Source organism: Chiloscyllium plagiosum, chromosome 38, assembly GCF_004010195.1.
Source record: "Chiloscyllium plagiosum isolate BGI_BamShark_2017 chromosome 38, ASM401019v2, whole genome shotgun sequence".
NCBI lineage: Eukaryota > Metazoa > Chordata > Chondrichthyes > Orectolobiformes > Hemiscylliidae > Chiloscyllium > Chiloscyllium plagiosum.
In genome coordinates, this window is record NC_057747.1 from 19,488,275 (window position 1) to 19,504,072 (window position 15,798).

Genomic DNA, 15,798 nt, shown 5'->3' on the forward strand with positions numbered 1-15,798 from the left:
ACACTAAACACATCAAATATGACCCCAATGTACAATGATTGTATTGGAAGTGTGGGTTACTCTGACCTGGGTGTGTTGTTTGAACCTGTAGTAAGTACAGAGAGTTAAAAGTCAAAATAGAATTTAATCCAAATCTCTCTCTTTAAATGATCACACACTGTGGGTCAGCACAGTTTGAAGAGAACATACTCCCTTGGGGAATTCATTCCAAGGACTCGCCCAGTACAGTTCCAAAGCAGACGAGACAATGCAGTACCTGTCTGGCACACCTTCTGAAGCTTTTCCAAAGCCTTGATGGGATCGTCAATCCAACAAAGGTGTTAAGGTGGCAGGGCCGTGAGAGAGAGAAAAAAAACAATGTGATGAATTGGACCAGCTCTTTCAAAGAGCTGGCACATGTACAGTGGGCCAAATGGACTCCTGATGCGCTACAAACCTCTACTAACCAAAAACGAACCGCTGCAAAGCCATGTCCTACTTTCAGGGTGACATCTTTTGTCTCTTTCTCAAAGAGGGACTCACACTCCAGTTTATTTCTACAAGGATTTGCTGGGCATCTCACCAATGAGGCCATTCATGTTCAAGAAACAATTCCACATGGTGGTCAAGGCAAGTGCCACCTCAGCGCCCTTGACCAGACCCAGGTAGTCTTCCCCCTACCCACTGGTGGAAACCTTCAGCAGCGCAGGGTCTGAGAGTTGCTATGAAAGGGAATGGAATTGTATCCTTAAAAGATGCCTCCCCCAACCAATCCCATCAGTGGGAGATTTGGGTGGGATCAGGCAACATTGGAACAGTCAAAAATACAAGATGGTGTCGGGAGGGGAAGGCAATGCCAGAATTCCGTCATGGGAGGGCAAAATTGATGCCAGCCAACGCGGTGAAATGTTATTCACTTGTACAGTCGTTTCTGATTTAATGCGATCGCTCCGTTCCTGTGCAACCTCATGTTATAAGAAAATTGTGTAACAGCTGCACTATTTAAACAAATGGATCTGGAATCACATTATAGCCAGTACAGGTAGGGAAAGTTCGCATTCAAGAAATAATGGTCTAAACTTTTCTAACACGTTATAGCCAATTCACGCTGTACAAACGTGCATTATAGCAGACCTGATTGTATACTAACATTGCAACTGAATGCAAATCTGATGCCCAAAGTTCAAGGTCAATCTCGTATTTCCCACAGCAGAGTGGTGGGACTCACTGACATGAGACAACACTAAAACCTTCAATAATTCAATTAAATCACCCCCTAATCTCAATCCACCAATGAGTGGACAACCTGAATTCTGGATTAGAGGTGCTGGAAAAGCACAGCAGTTCAGGTAACATCCGAGGAGCACCTCTAATCCAGAATCTGGTTTCCAGCATCTGCAGTCATTGTTTTTACCTAACCTGTCCTCCGAATGTAACCCCATTGGAATGGGTCTCGTTCTTGTGACTGCACCCACTCACCTGCCACTCCAAAGTGGCCTTCCAGGAGTGAGACATCCGAAAGGGGTGAATACCACTCAAAAGGCATGATGGGAATGACTGAACACACTACCACAAGGAGTGGTTGAGGCAATGCATTCAGGCGCATGCCAGAGGAAGAAAAGATGGCGATGATGACAACGTAGGAAGAGAGATGGGAAAAAACACAGGAGTTTCACTGCCACACAGACCTCAAATAAAAGCAGACGCTGGAAATCTGAAATAGAAACAGAAATTGTTGGAGAAACTCAGTGATTTTTTGAGTGTGATATGACTCGTTCAGAGTTCTTCTGAAGAAAAGTCATATACGACCTAAAATGTTAATTTTATTTTTCTCTCCAAAGATGCTGCCAGACCTGCTGAGTCAGAATCACAGAATTCCTATGGAAGCAGGCCATTCGGTCCATTAAGTCCACACTGACCTTCCAAAGAGCATCCCAGCCAGACCCTAACCCTGCCTTTCCCATGGCTAATCCACCCTAACCTGTACATCTTTGGACTGTGGGAATAAACTGGAGCACTCTTGAGGAAACCCACTCAGATACGTGGAGAATGTGCAAACATCAGACAGTTCACCCAAGGGTGGAATCGAACCTGGGTTCCTGGCGCTGTGAGACTGCTGAGCTGAGCTTCTCCAGCATTTTCTGCGTTTGTATCAACTGAGATCTGTTGAGCTGAATGACCTGTTTCAGTGCAATAAAATTTTATGTAATCTCCAGCTGCAGTTTTAAGAAATAATTTATTGTAGTATATGTGACATTTGAAGCAGCATGGCCTGTCACATACACAAGATTTTGTAAAAGTGCACAGGAAGGCAAAGTAACAATTAAATGGCTCCTCTTCACTATAAAACAGTGTGATCTGTTATCTAATGGGAGTCTTCCATTGGTATCACTTTACTTCATGCCTTTTTTTTGTGGAAGCCCCAAGTTCAAACATTTAACACCCCTGGAGTTACATCTACCACAGTAAGACAAACAAGAAAGCGCTAAAGCATTTTTGGCTGACCCCTTTGAACCATGTTAGCAAGAATGCCAAATTAAACATCAGCATCACAGGACACGCTGGAGGATTGTATTTTCTCACATTATACTGAAATCGTGTGTCTGCTACAATTCAAATGCATCAGTAAATATAAAAATCTGCCGCACGCCACTGACTGGATAGTACAAAGTGCTCTCACAATTTATTCACCGTTGTTCACACCAAGCTCAAAACTTACCACTGACCTGTTCAACTCTTTGTGAGCAGCGGAGGTCTATCTATTTTAACAGAGTCATGGGGCCATACACCACAGAAACAAATCCTTTGGTCCAATCGCCATCTCAGCTCCAGGACATCTCTGCAGGAATTATTCAGGGTAGTGTCCTAGGCCCAACCATCTTCAGCTGCTTCAATCATGACCTTCCCTCCATCACGAGGTCAGAAGTGGGGATTTTCGCCGATGATTACACAATGTTCAGCACCACTCGTGACTCTTCAGATACTAAAGCAGCCCATGTTCAAATGCAACAAGATCTGGACAATATTCCAGGCTTGGACTGACAAGTGGCAAGCAACATTCACACGACAAAAATACCAGGCTATGAACATCATGAATAAGAGATAGGCAATCTAACCACTGCCCCTTGGCATTCAACAGTGTTACCATCACTGAATTCCCCCAATATCAACATTCTGGGAGTTATCATTGACCAGAAACTCAACTGGACTCACCACATAAACACAGTGGCTACTAGAACAGGTCAAAAACTAGGAATACTGCAGGGAATAACTCATCTCCTAACACCTCAAAGTCTGTCCACCAACTACAAGAAACAAGTCAGGAGTGGGATGGAATACTCCCCACTTGCCTGGATGAGTGCAGCTCCAATAACACTCGAGAATTTTGACACCAACCAGGACAAAGCAGCCCGTAAGGCACCACATCCACAAGCATCCACTCCTTCCACCACGACAGTCAGTAGCAGCAGTGTGTACTATCTACAAGATGCACTGCAGAAATTCACCAAAGCTAGCACCTTCCAAACCCACAACCAAATAGATCTAGAAGGACAAGGGCAGCAGATACTTGAGAACACCACCATCTTCAAGTTCCACTCCAAGCAACTCACTTTCCTGACTGCAATACAGAGGAACCTTAACTATCCGAAGGACCTGGGCGGGAGTATTTTGTTCAGTTAATCGAATTCTGGATAGTCAAATGCCAGATAACATAGTTTAGGTAAGTATCGGGACATTACGATCTTGCCGGATAATCCAATATTCGGATAATCGAGTGCTAGATAATCAAGGTTCCTCTGTATATCACCATTCTTTCACTGTCACTTGGTCAAAATCCTGGAACACCTCCCCTCCCCGACCCCCAGGTGGACTGCAGCAGTTCAAGATGATAGCTCACACCACCTGCTCAAGGGCAACAGGGGACGGGCAATAAAAATGCAGGCCAGCTAGCGACACTCATATCCCACAAATGAAGCCAAATAAACATCAAAATTCAATCCACGCCAAACATAATCCCAACTTACTCTCACCTGCCTGCTCCTGGTCCGAATTCCTTCAAACCTTTGCTATTCATGTACTTATCTAAGTGTTTTTTAAATATTGTAACTGTGCCTGCATCCACCATTTTCTCAGCAAATTCATTTCCCACTCGGTTAAAAATCACACAACACCAGGTTATAGTCCTAGAGGTTTATTTGGAAGCACTAGCTTTCAGAGCGCTAGCAGCTAAAGATTTCAAATAAACCTGTTGGACTATAACCTGGCGCTGTGTGAATTTTAACTTGGTACACCCCAGTCCAACACCGGCACCACCAAGTCATTTCCCACTCGAATCATTCTGTGTAAAAGAAAATTTGCCCCATATATATTCTTTAAGATCTCTCTCCTCTCAAAATGTGCCCCATAGTCTTGAAATCCCACATCCTGGGGAAAAGACACCGACCAATAACTCTCTATTTATACCCCTCATGATTTTATAAACCTCTATAGGATCACCTCTCAACCATCTACGCTCCTGTGAAAAAATTCCCGGCCTATCCAGCCTTTCTTTATAACTCATACCTTCCATATCCAGGAGCATCCTGGTAAATCTCTTCCGAACCCTCTCTAGCTTAATATTATCCTTCCTGTAGCTGGGCAACCAGAGCTGGACACAGTGCTCCAGAACAGGCCTCACCAATGTCCTGTACAACCTCAACATGACTTCCTCCCCCTTATACTCAAAGGTCTGAGCAATAAAGGCAAATGTGCCAAATGCCTTCTTAACCATCCTGTCTGTATGCGACGCAAACTCCAAAGGATTATGTACCTGAAACCCCTAGGTTCCTCTGTTCTACCACACTACCCAACACCCTACCAGTATCTATTCAGTACATACCTTGGGTTGGCATGGTAGTTCAGTGGTTAATGCTGCTGCCTCACAGAGCTTTGGACCAGGTTTGATTCTAGCCTCGGGCGACTGCCTGTGTGGAGTTTGCACATTCTCCCTGTGTCTGCGTGGGTTTCCTCTGGATGCTCTGATTTCCTCCCACAGTCCAAAGATGTATAGGTTAGATGAATTGGCCATGCTAAATTGCCCATAGTGTTCAGGAACGTGTAGGCTAGGGGCATTAGTCAGGGGAAATGTAGAGTAATGGGGTGGGGGAGTAGATTTGGGTGGGATGCTGTTGGGACGGTTGGTGTGGATCTGTTAGGCCGAACAGCCTGTTTCCACACTGTAGGGATTCTATGATTCAAGACAGAATACAGGAAGAAACAATTTTTTTTACATTACAGAAGGCGGCCGTTTAGCCCATCATGTCAATGCTTGCAAGAAAAGATCTACATACACAACACAGTACTGACAATGTAACGCAATGAAGCATCTTCCTTCTTCAAGTCAGCATTGTACGTTTTATACATCCCAGAGTAACATAGAGGTGAGTCGAGTCTCTCTGTGTGAAACATCTCTTAAAATGCGCCTTAGAATGTCTGCTCCATGCTTCAGCCCTACTTGCAGCTCATTCTACAATTTGCTTATTTTTCCCAAGCTTAATTAATCAAGCAGTGAGCACCGATAGTAAACAGACTTACAGTAAACACATTGACTTGATTTATTTATTGTTGAGAAAGAAGTGCTGGAAAAGCACAGCAGGTCAGGCAGCAACCAAGGAGAAGACTCGACGTTTCAGGCAAGAGCCCTTCATCATTGTCACGTGTATTTTGTTACAACTCTTGTATAGTGTCGCCACTCTCTGGTGCCACCTTAAAACGCAGAAAAATAAACCAAGACAGAGAATAGAAAACGCAGAAGGAAGAAAACATGTTCAACTTTACAGTCCTGCTTGTTAAGGGTTCCATCATGGGACTAGTGGCCAGACACGAGAAACCTTTTGCCATGCCACTGCTGAAATAAGGGTTCACCCACCGATTCGCATCATCCCGTCTCCATCAACACCCTCGGCACTGACTCCTTCACGGATCTCGCCAATGCAGATCTGCTGGGTACCCCATCAGCCAAAACTCAACTCTGCTACAGAGTCTGCTTCGGGCCTACTTCGCTGAAAACAAAAACTGACAGGGCGGACAATCCCAAGCTCACTCCACCGCCATCTTACCAAAACAGGACATTAATTTTAAAAGGAGGGAAAAATCTTCTTTTTAATTGAGCTATCCCACATAACAAAGTCTATTCAAAGTCACAGAGTTGTACAGCATGGAAACAGACTCTTTGACCCAACTCAGCCATGCCGACCAGATATTCCTAAATTAATCTAGTCCCATTTGCTAGCACTTGGCCCATAGCCCTCTATACCCTGCCAATTCAGAAACCCATCCAGATGCCTTTTAAATACTGAAATTGCACCAGCCTCCAGCATCTCCCCCGGCAGCCCATTTCACACTTGCTAAAGTTCAGTATGTAAATTTTTTCTCCAAGTACAGATAAAGTCTTTGAAGTACAAAGATCTCTGAAAACGGCTCAATTATCCTCTGGTTAGGTATCCAAACTACGCTTAAATCTAACAAAGCCCTTCCTAACAACTCCCACAGTCACCTGCTAATCCAGGAGTAAATGTACTGGTCTTAATACATCCTATTAACGTGGGCTTTTAGCTCTGGAAGAATGGTCACTCGAGTTGAAACATAAACTCTGACATCTCTCCAGATGTGCCAGCCAGACCTGCTGAGCTTTTCCAGCAATTTCTGTATTTGCTTTTAAAGTTATGCCTGGCCATGTGAGATTTGACACTAACATCAGTGGTCTTGCAGCATTATTAGCTTCATGCTATAGGGTGCCACACTACAGTGAGAAAATTAACTTTTACGTTCTATAATTAGAGAAAGACATAATGAAATAGAGAAAAAGCCACACTTCCCCCATTTAGAAGACAATCATTTAGAAATCACAGTTACAGTCATCATCCTTTCTCAGGGACTGCACTCAGGTTCACTTTAAACATCCCACTTGATTGCGGACAGACACTTCTGGTGCTTTCAAGTTAGTTCCTCTTTTCTTCTGACTCCCTGCCCCCGCTCACATGGCCTCCCAGGAAGCCACAAGTTTCGAGTGCCTGCCCTTTCTCATTTCAGCTTAAACATGACCACTTTCATGTCAACTGTGTCCCATCCCAGCCCACTCAAGGGCTCTGAGCACACTGAGATCAGTTTCTCTCCCCAAAGCCCTTCTCCAACCCTGGGGACACTCGTCCAAATCTGGGAAAGCTCATCTTCCAATGTGTCCCTTTCAAGAGCTGAGCACATTAGGGCTGCTTGCCACCGTTCTCGCTTTTTCTCTGAGTCATTTTGGGCACTTTTCACAGAATATTAAACACCTACAAGGGCAATACTGAGGGTCTTTGGAAAGTGCAGCAATTTCACCACAAGCCCCTCCATCCAGCTCCACCTTTCAGTGTCAAGAACAACGAATGAGGGGTTCCAACAGTGGTGGGACACATTAGTGGGTCTGTAAGCAAATTTAACATCCAGCAGAAAGATCCCAGGAAATCCTTTTTACTTTTTATCTTCAACCCTTGAATCTAGAAGGCTAAGGGTATAACATGGAACAAGAGAAGAAAAGAAAACAGTGATCAAAACTTTGGTATGCTGGCCTTTATTAGTTAGTGCATGAAGGATAGGAGTTGGGAGGTCATGTTGCAGCGGTACAGGACATTGGTTAGGCCGCTTTTGGAATACTGCATTCAATTCTGGTCTCCTTCCTACAGGAAAGATGTTGTTAAACTTGAAAGGGTTTAAAAAGGATTTACAAGGATGTTGCCAGGGTTGGACAGCTGAGGATGTTTTCCCTGGAGCGTCAGAGGCTGAGGGGTGACCTTCTAGTGGTTTACAAAATCACGAGGGACATGGATAGGATAAATAGACAAAGTCTTTTCCCCCAGGGTTGGGAGTCCAAAACTAGAGTATACAGGTATAAGGAGAGAGGGGAAAATTTAAAAGGGACCTAAGAGGCAATTCTTTCACACAGAGGGTGGTGCATAAATGGAATGAGCTGCCAGAGGTGGAGGCTGGTACAAATACATTTAAAAGGTAAATGGATGGGTATAGGAATAGGAAGGGTTTAGAGAGATATGGGCTAAGTGCTGGCTAATGGGACTAGATTAATTTGGGGTATCTGGTCAGTGTGCACTAAGTTGGACTGAAGGGTGTTTTCTGTGCTGTACAGCTCTATCTCCAGCTGAATTACAAAATCTATCAGCCATTACTCAGCAGATTAATTCCAGAGATCTGGCTCCTCTCATCCCGTATGATGAGAATTAAGCAGTTGGTGACTTGTTAGAAAGTGCCACTAAAAGCTCATTTTCTCCTTATCGGTGTGAAATTCTTTACTCTGAAACCTGCTGCTGGGTGAGTGATGTTCCAAAGACTCATTCTTCAAAGAGGTTAGTGTATCAATTCGTTTACTGGTTTCTCATTTTGCTTAAACCATTTGCTCTGCGCCACATTGCAAATCTTGAGGCAACTCAGAAACAGTAAGATGGGAACAGCCACAGTGAATCACCCCAAGACGGACCACGTGCAGTGAAGATCTAGATCAAATGTGTTAACATATTGCCACCAAGCCCAATATGGTCATGAATTACACAGAATTATCTGCACAGAACTGGTCTATGCCAGTGCCTTATGCTGCATAACAGCCTTCTAGCACTTTCATTAATGCTTCGAGTCCAGTATTACTCATTCTCTTCTTGGATCCTTAAGTCACACTCAATTAGAAACATTAACTCTGTTTCTCTCTCCACAATATAGCCAGACCTGTTGGACTTCTCCACATCACTTTGTTTTTATTTCAGATTTTCAGCACCTATAGCGTTTTGCTTTGATCCTGACATCATTGCAAACCATCAACAGATCCTTCGATTTCTTTCTCTGGCATGTACTTACACAACTTCTCTTTAATGGCATCAATGACTTTGCTGTGGGATAGATGACATTTGCAAATGTATTCTTGCATGCTGTGCGGGGGAAGAGATTGCATCTCCTTTTTGTGGTCATCACCATTAGTTTGATCAATAAAACCTTTCCCTCAGAATGAGACTTGAGGCATACATGCCATCATGTACAGATGAAATGTCCATCTCATGTCAACCTTACAGTGCCCTCCCATTTAAAAAAAGTATAAACAATAATTAACTTAAATTACAATTTGGGTTTAATTGCATTTTAAAGCTGACCATCTAACATGATAGTGGTTATGGTGTTCAGTGCCATTTTCATTAGCATCATGTATCGCAAATTCCAGTCAATTTAACAAATGCCATCAAATCGAAAGAATCGTTGGAAGTTTTTGAAATGAGATCATCTCTTTCATTGTGTTCTGTACATCACAAACACTTCAACAAACCAGAGACTCTTCCCTGGCCATAAACCAGCAGCAGATGACTCAGGAAGAAGTTAAGAAACCGCTGTCTGGTCTGGAGATCTCATTCAAGCTTTCTCTACCGACTTGCACAACATTTCATGCTTTCAACACAATTCCAAATCAAGTGCTTATTTGTTGACTGAGTTACTGTGGCGAGGTCAACGTTGGTTAGTACCGATATAGAGCAGAAGAACTGAACAGGACTTCCTCTTTCCAAAGGCCGGCAGTATCACAGACTTTAGTATCGTGGATGTTAAAAATCAGTTCTTTCACACACAAATGGCGGACCAGTCTGCCTGCGGGTCTCTCAATGTGACACGTGCAAACCGTTTTGAAGCTAAAAGAAACTCCTCAGCCATCTTCTGAACTTCTGATTTATTCGATACCCCTCACTATTTGTTTTGTTTTGCTCGAGAGGAAGCGCTTGTATTTGTGGTATCACCTTTCAGTCTCAGGATACTTAGAAATGCTTCACAATTAGTGAAGTACTTTTGGAAAGTTGCTACAGTTATAAGGAAAGAAACTACTCACCGAGAGAAGGGAGATGACCGTAAACTCCTTAGGGACAAGGCTTCTATTTCTAAAGCTCTACTTTTGGGGAAAAAAAACCCTTTGGTCAACAGAGTCATTGCATTTCTCAAGGGGAAACTTGGCTGATAATATGAGGAATTAGAACGAAGAGCACTTCCTTCCTTGCACCCACCACCAGCTGAATTCCCATCAGCTCACACAAGGTTAGAAGTCCACATTACAACTCTCAGAAGGTGCCCTGAAATAATCAGGGGAGAAAGTGAGGTCTGCCGATGCTGGAGATCAGAGCTGAAAATGTGTTGCTGGAGCAGCGCAGCAGGTCAGGCAGCATCCAGGGAACAGGAGAATCGACGTTTCGGGCATAAGCCCTCATTCCTGAAGAAGGGTTTATGCCCAAAACGTCGATTCTCCTGTTCCCTGGATGCTGCCTGACCTGCTGCGCTGCTCCAGCAACACATTTTCAGTCCTGAAATAATCAGAACAAGTCAAGCCATAGACAACCATTTCCCCAATTCCTTGCTTTTACTCTGACTGACTGAGTGCACCCTGTCACATAAACTTCAACCCAAAGCAGGTTAGAATTTAACAGACCATGGATCAAGAACCACCATTCAGGATGGCCAAATTTGAAGAGTTACAGAAAGAACAATGCTTTATCCAATCCACATTTCTTATAAAGAGGGCAGTGCAGAGTAAATCCTCCTTCACGTTTTCTCAATAAGATGAGGCCTGAGTCTAGAAGAGCTAGTCTTACCAAAAGGACATCATGAAGCAAGCACAGGGAGCTCCTCATCTGCGTCCATTAGCACAGCTTATGATATTGACAGTTTTAGGACTCAAATCATTTGAATTTATCTGTGCAAGTGGACAGCAAGGTGGCACAGCAATGCCGTCAACAAACCACAGAGATAGCATGGTTGCCAGGAGGTAATTATCAGGGATAAAGTCATAACCAATGTTGACTGCTTTTTTTTTTCAAAAATGACTTTCTTTTGCCAAAACCCAAAGGTTAAAGTTAATTCTGTAGGGAAGACTGCAGTAGGAGTCTGGTTTAAGCCAATGCAGTCAACGTACGGAAAAAGATTTGGTTTGTATGTAACCCAGGTGTCACCAAAGTGCCAGAACGCTTCACAAAGGAGAAGTTATTTTTTGTGATGCCATTTTGTGGCGGCCATTTTTCACACAGCAAGTTCCCAAACAGCATAGAAACAGAGAAAATAGGAGCAAGAACAGGCCATTTGGCTTGTCAAGGTCATACCACCACTTAACATGATTATGGCGGGTCCTCTATCACAACACCACATTCCTGCTCACCTCATATCCCAATGTATCTCTAAATCTATATTTTTTCTCATAGATATTCAGGGAGGTGGCCTTCACTGGTCGGGAATTCCACAGATTCGGCACCCTCTGAGTAACAAAATGTCTCCGCATCTCAATCTGAAATGGTCTCACTCATATTTTGAGACAATGACCCTTTTCTCTAGACTCCCTGGTCAAGGGAGACATCATCCTTGCATCCTGTCAGAATGTTACAGAGCCAACCAAGTTGTTGTGGGTCTGGAGTCACATGTAGGCCAGATCAGATATGGACAGCAGGTTTCCTTCCCAAAGGACATTCAATGAACAAGATGGCCTTTTACAACAGCGGACAGCTTCACACTCACCTTTACAGAGGCAAGCTCATAATTTCTTAGATTTAAAAGTTGAATTAAAATTCTCCCAGGAACCATCATGGAGTTTGAAGCCAGCTGTGGATTACTTGCCCAATGACAGTACCACACCATCGCCATCTCCCAACTTCAAAGTAAGCAATCAGAGGCCAGTTTTTGTGTCGTTTTTGCTGGTGCTGACATAGAGCAATGTAACCTCGGTCTTCATAGATGGAGATTTTTTGAGATCGCCCAATGTTCACCCAAACAGACCTGACTTCACATTTTTTCCTGAAGGACAGTGTCTTTGTCAATGCAGCACTCCCTCACAACTTAGGTGATCCTGATAAATGGTTTGCATTAATTACGACAGGGCTGGTCATTACTGGGCTCTGACACCGTGCTGTGAATCTCTTCAGCCCACGATCCAGAATATGAAGCCAGTGCCGGCCAATGGTCATTAGATTGCTAGACAGCTTCCCTGTCACTGTACTACATGCCGAAAGCTAAGTTTTCAGAATTACTTCCCCAGCTCTCATCCATTGCCAAAACAAAAGCTCTCCTTTGTCTGTTTGACATGAATTAGGCTTATGACTAAGATCTCTGTTTATTTTCAGGAGATTTGCTTTAGTCCAAAAGCCATTCAAAATATTTCATATTCTCTACAAGCCTGACCCATTTTTAAGAGTGGCAGAATTCAACTAAAAATAAAAAAAAAGAGATAACCAAGAAGGGATTAACTAGTGAAATGGAAACTGCTGAGATTGTTTTAAGATAGCATACAAACTTAATGTAAGGTGACAACATTTGGAAGAAAATTCCATTCTTCATTGCTAGCTGGTCCAGCATTTCACTTCACACACGTATTAGATCCTCAGGTCCTCAATGGGATTTGAAATCCCTTTTGGAACAACGTAAATGTCCTTCCCAAGGGCTATGCACCCATTTTCCTACTCTTAGCTCAGCTATCCTTACTTTAGCTCCATCTCACTGTAGACTCCCCTTACCCTTAACATCCAACATCTTCCAGTATTACATTTAGACAAAGCGTTTAAATGTTTCTGATCTCCGCACTGCAACAGAACCCTGGACTCTTGATTGCGTTGGGCGCAGTACCCTTCCTTTCATGAACCAAGTACCATTTGATTTGAGGTGATGATTAAGTTACACAGGTTCAAGGTTCAAAGATATGAAACATAGAACATTACAGGGGAGTACAGGCCCTTCAGTCCTCGATGTTGCGCCGACCTGTGAAACCAATCTAAAGCCCATCTACCCTACACTATCCCATTGTCATCCATATCTTAGCCAATGACCATTTAAATGGCTTTAAAATTGGCAAGTCTACTACCATTGCAGGCAAGGCATTCCACACCCTTACCACTCTCTGAGTAAAGACATTACCTCTGACATCTGTCTTCTATCTATCACTCCTCAATTTAAAGCTATGTCCCCTCATGCTAGCCATCACTCGTTTGGTAACACTCTCACAACTGAGCCATGAGGTCTCACTCGAAGACTCAAAACATAGGACCTGAGGCTAACATTTCCAGTGCAGCACTAAGGGAGGTCTGACTGGTTTAAAGTGCCATTTTTGTTTAATAAGATGTTAAACTGAAGCTCTCTCTGCCCAATGCTACATATCCAACAACGCAACTCAAAGCAGCATAGAAGTACCATTTCCTCCTCATCCTCCCAAATGCCAGGCTAACAGTCAACTTTAACCCGACGTCACCACAAACATCACACATCTGTTTGAGGGAGCTCACCCTGCCCTGTTTCCCCCATCACAATGATGGCTACAATTCAAAAAGTGCACTCTGGCTCTAGAACCTTGGGGGACATCGTGCCAGTTGTGAAAGATTCTGTTGAATGCAAATCTTTCTTTCCCTGGAAGATTTGTTGAGGTGAATTCCCCAAAATGACTTCACAAGAAATGACTTATATTGACAGAAACTGAGTGTAATTCCACTCGACGTGAAATCTCCACTCGTTGCGGTTTGGCCTCTGTCCAAAATGGAGAACTGCTAAACACACCTCCCAGCAAAGCCAAACTCAATGTTCTGACTCAAAACCAGAAGTTGCTTGAAAAGCTCAGCAGGTCTGGCAGCAGCTGTGAAGAGAAATCAAAGTTAACGTTTCGACTCCATTGACCGTTCCTCAGATTTACAGCATCGGTAGTTCTTTCGGTTTTTGCAACATTCTGACTTCCTGCTTTGTCCCCATCTCCTCACTTCTTTACACACATTGCAAACAAAAAGGTACAACCAGTGTCAACAATTTACATTTATATAGCAACCTTTAACACAGAATCAAGAGAGAAGAGAAGACACCCTTTGGTCCATCAAGTCTGTGTCTGTACTGCCACAAATATACAACTACTTACCTGAGCTCAACTTTTCTGCTTCAGACTCATAGTCTTGAATGTTATGACACTTCAAGTGCTCATCCAAGTACTTTTTACAGGTCATGAGGTTTCCCAAATCAAATACACTCCCAGGGAATGCATTCCAGACCCTTCTAGTTGAAAAGGTTTTTCTTCAAATCCCCTCTAAATCTCTTGCCTTTCACTTTAAGATTAGGCAAAAAGTAAAGTCACCACAGTCCTACCAGACGAGAGGACTGCTCTCTCATTAGAGAGAGAGAGACACAGAGAGAGAGACAGAGAGAGAGAGACAGAGAGAGAGAGAGATATGACTGGTAGTGGATTAACCAGAGGGTCACCACACCTCAGGGGTGCAGAGAGGTCGAAAGGGGAGTCCTCAGCTGGTGCGGGAATGAGCTGTTGGCATCACACTACATCAGCTGTCCAGCCAACTGAGCTAACCGACCCCAGTTTAGTATAATCCCATTGTGCCTCACAAGAGCTTTAGAACATAGAACATTTCAGCGCAGTACAGGCCCTTCAGCCCTCAATGTTGTACTGACCCGTGGAACCAATCTGAAGCCCATCTATCCTACACTATTCCATTTTCATCCATATGTCTATCCAATGACCATTTAAATGCCCTTAAAGTTGGCGAGTCTACTACTGTTGCAGGCAGTGCGTTCCACGCCCCTATTAGTTTCTGATTGAAGAAACTACCTCTGACATCTGTCCTATACCTATCACCTTTCAATTTAAAGCTATGTCCCCTCGTGCTAGCTATCAGTACCTGAGTTCCATTATCAAATTTAATTAGACATCAAGCCACAGAATCAATACAATTAACATGCACCCATAGGACAGGCAATCAAAAGATGAACAGCTAGGCTTTAAGGAGTGATGGCAGTGAGATGGGAAAGGTAGAGATTCAGAGAGGAATCCCCAGTACTGAGGCTCTAGACAGCTGAAGATAGGGCTGCCAATTGTGTAGTGGCTAAAATGGTCGATGCACAAGTGGCCAGAATTGGAGGGGCATTGAGATCTGAGAGAACTGGTGGCAGAACGGAGTGGTACAAAGGCAGGATTTGGAAACAAGGGCAGGCATTTTTTTTTTTAAAAAAAGAGGGCCTCCGCTGGACTGGGAACCAACCTGGATCAGCAATCACAGGGATTCTCGGTGAAGCGACAAGGTCAAAGTCAGGTCGGTCACAAGCATGAACATGCAGGCCACTGGTGCCACACAAAAGCCTGAGGTGCTTCTAAACTGCAGAAGTACAGCCAAAGGGATGCTCAAGGTCTGGGTAGGCCGAAACTCTAAATAAAATCCTTCACAGTCATGGAAAAAAACGCAAGCTTCCGAACGTGCAGTCAGCTTAAGGGAATACAAACAAAATACCGTGAATGCTGGAGATCTCAAATGACAGCTAGCTGGTCTGGTTGCAGCTGTGGAGAGAGAAACCAAGTTGAGATCTTGTGACCCTTCTTCAGAAAGGAGTTTGAGAGAGCTGGTTGCATAATTGTAAATGCATACAGTCAGTTGCCAGTGTTTCCAAGGAAACAGCATCGGCAACAGGATCTTCATGGTTTGGTACAAATGGAGTCCAAAGGTTCCTTGGAAAGCTCTCTGTTTTACTGCAGGAGCCCCACCTTCAAGAAAGCCAGGCCACTTGATGCTGTCCAGCTGTGTGTCCCAAACCCTGGCTGTGTCTGTGGGGATCACTGACATGATCAAGACAAAGTTAAAAATCAAACAACACCAGGTTATAGTCCAACAGGTTTAATTGGAAGCACACTAGCTTTCGGAGAGACGCTCCTTCATCAGGTGATAGTCACTATCACCTGATTAAGAAGCGTCGCTCCGAAAGCTAGTGTGCTTACAATTAAACCTGTTGGACTATAACCTGGTGTTGTGT